Genomic DNA, 3,304 nt, shown 5'->3' with positions numbered 1-3,304 from the left:
GCCAGTGGCGGGGGCGCTTCGTCTCACGTCCTGGCTTGTTACGGGGTCACCCTCTTTTTTGCTAAGGGAGAGTAGCGAGCGAAGACAACGTACTAAGAATCTCTGTTTAATTGCAAATACGCCTACAGTCAAGAAAACTCTCTAGGGGGGGGGGGGGGGGGTCCAGTAGCAAGATGTAGTGTTTGGGACATGAAGGGTGTCGTGAAATATCACTTCTATCCTGTGTATCATGTCCTCTACGTCTTCCCAGAGACGGCACGCAGGGAAGAGGGGGTGAAACGGAGAAGGAGGCGGAGATGGATTGGCCAGATGTACATATTTTTGTATGTAAGTGGTAACAGCTGCCGGGCGTTGCTCGTGGTCTCGATTGTTATTTCCTTCAAAATGTAGACGCAGTACATGTACATGGATACGTGTGCTGTTGCAGGTACGATCATACGTACATGTACGCCGCAGTGATATGGTTATCCATGGCGTCCTAGTGGATGTCACACATGGTTTAGCGGGAAGGCCACCCTGTCGTGTAGGTAAGGGTGTGAAAGCGGAGAAGGCAGTTGCTAAAGGAGGGTGGCATCTCTTTCTCTCTCATGTACGCGAGGACATGTAGGCAGAAGGAGAGTTAACTCTTTGGATGTATTATGCTGCCAGGGTATTGCAAGTTGAAGAAGCGCAAATCTACTCCGCCTATCTTCTCCTTTTCACTTCGAGTATGTAGCTCGACTGTACATCGGATTTGAGTTCACTCAACCATCCTTTATCTCAGTCCTGTCTCAATCATTCTCTTCTCGTTTTCCACAAAAAGCCGGTCTGTCCGCTATGGGCTAGAACAGGCGTCCAGACGGCACCGGCACGGATACCTCCCGTTCGCTCATGAATTTGGGTAGGCTAACCAAAGCCGATACCCTGGTCCACAGATGCCGTGCCCTATCAATTCTTCTGGTAGGCTAGGGCACCGATTAGAAGGGTTGCGGACCAAACAAGCGACAAAGAGCAGAGTTAAGCCAGGAACAAGGAAAAAGAAAACAAGGCGCCTATCTTAGCTTCATAACCACTTAGTTTGCTTTTTGAGCGTTTTTGTTTTGTTTTCCTGATGGCTTGCTTGCAAAACTTCCCTCGGCCTCCACCATCACGCGTCCGTCCGCTTGGGGCTGACAGGCACGTACGACGAAGGCAAAGCCCCATAAAGTTCACATCTGGGCTGCGGCAATCATGCCAATCCAGCCAATGCCATCGATCCGGAACTACTGGAATTCACCAATAAGACCAACCAACCAGATGACCGGCTATGGATCTCTGCAATGCACTATCTTTTCGATTTCAATAGACTAGACCAGATTGTGCAAGGTGGCTATCTAGTATCAGCAAAGAACTGGTCCTTTGCAGCACAGACTTGGAGGTGGGCTTGGTGTTGGGCGGTACATGATTGATTGTTCGGTCCGGTTGCTTGCTTGGGTATAGATAGGCCAACCAGCATGGGGGCGGGTACATGACACATCTGAGGTAGAAGCCGGATAGTTATGCATTCTGCGAGTATCCCAGCGATTTAAGTAGTATTCCAAATCTTCGCTGGGGTTGTGGATGGTTGTTCCACCAAGGACGGGCCAGGTGGCCGAGTGGAGGTGTCAACAGGGGAACAGCCTTCACTGATGCGAGCTCGGCACATCAAACAGTAATGACTAGTTAGTCATCGAACGAAGAGATATGTTAGTTACAATAATGGACCCTGGCTGTAGGCTAACGATGGGCGGGGAGAAGGGCTCGTATGTGCATATGTATGCACCAGGGGTCAACTCGCATTTCAACCTCAAGCATATACCATTATAATAGCTGGTCGGGATTATAGGACTCGGTAACTCATCGCCCGCCGCCTAGCCTCTGCTCCTGGCTGATCACCGTAGCATGTAGTATCTTGCATCTTCTGCCGTCTGCTGTCCTTTTGTCTGTTGTTGTTTGTAGCGAGTTGGGTTTTGATTATTTAATCCGCCTCGCTGGAAGGTTTCTCGGCCCGAGCCCAAAAGGGTAATCGGTCACCTCCAGCCGCCAACGTCAACGTCAACTTCAACGTCAACCTTCAACTTCAACCTTCAACTTTCAACCTTCAACTTCATGGCTTCACCAGCCTCAACGGCAGCAATCTCACCTCGTCTTTGTCTCCACGATATCCTACGGTGCAAGATGTCTTTGTTGGCGGCTTACAGCAAAAACAGCGAATATAAAACGAACACGAAAGAGACGTCAAGTTGACACGGGATGCCTGTAGTTTGAACTAAAATGGCGCTGGCTGTCCACACAAGACTTGCATACACAGCTCGTCATGAAAGGCGAACCGTCAGTCCGGAGTGCTGTGGTGTGAGCTGAAAAAAACATAGCGGATTTGACGACGACGTCGAGGGTGCGTCTTATCCGGATCGACCGGGAGTCGCAGGTGGCCTTTAAATCAGTCCACTGGAGAGACACAGACTCTCTGCCCCTCTTCCCCCTGGTCCAACAGAACGGTGACAGTCCACTAGGTCAAAAAAGAAAGGAAAGGAAACACAACAACCGAGAAGGGGAAAAAGAAAATTACTGTCGGTCGATCTTGGCGAACTGCCGTCTGATTGTCTATGTACGGCATCTGGAGTACGGAGTACACGCACGCTAACTAGCTGCGGTTACCTTTTTTTATCCATCGCTAGCCATCCTAGCACCGATGGTGGAGATTGACTAGTGCTAGTATCTGTTGGCTGGGTGAGAAGATGGCGTCTTCGTTAAGCCCAGGTATCTCGAGCACTCGAAGGAATCTGGGAAATGAGGGGAAAAAGCCAACTGTGTACGGAGTACAGTGGAAATATAACGGAGCCTTCTAACCCGAAGATGTGAATGCTTCTGAGAACAAACTAAATATGGAGCAACTAATTTTGCTTTGTTCTTCTCCAAAAATAACCTTCTTGGATGGGAGAATTCTAGACCAAACCGTTCCCTCCCCAGGCCATCACACCTGATGTGCCTCCGCTTTTGCCTTTTCTAGAAGTTGCGAAAATGAACAATAACGATCCAATCCTGCAAATAATTTTTGGGGAAAAAGATTACCTCCAGGTGATACTGACATTTTTATAGTACAAGGATTAAGGTACTTGGGTGAACTGCAAGGCGCAAGGTCAGGATTTCTTCCTTCGCAAGGGGAGACCGCTCGGATATTTTCTTTTCTCTGTGTATCTTTCTTTTCTCATCTCACACACGCTTCTCCTTCCTCCTTTCTCGGTCTTATCATGGCTCGAGCTCTGGTCTCGCCCCCTTTACCACTCCTCAAATCATTCAATCACGA

Source organism: Trichophyton rubrum (genome assembly GCF_000151425.1).
Source record: "Trichophyton rubrum CBS 118892 genomic scaffold supercont2.2, whole genome shotgun sequence".
In the NCBI taxonomy this organism is placed as follows: domain Eukaryota; kingdom Fungi; phylum Ascomycota; class Eurotiomycetes; order Onygenales; family Arthrodermataceae; genus Trichophyton; species Trichophyton rubrum.
This window is presented reverse-complemented; position numbering follows the sequence as displayed.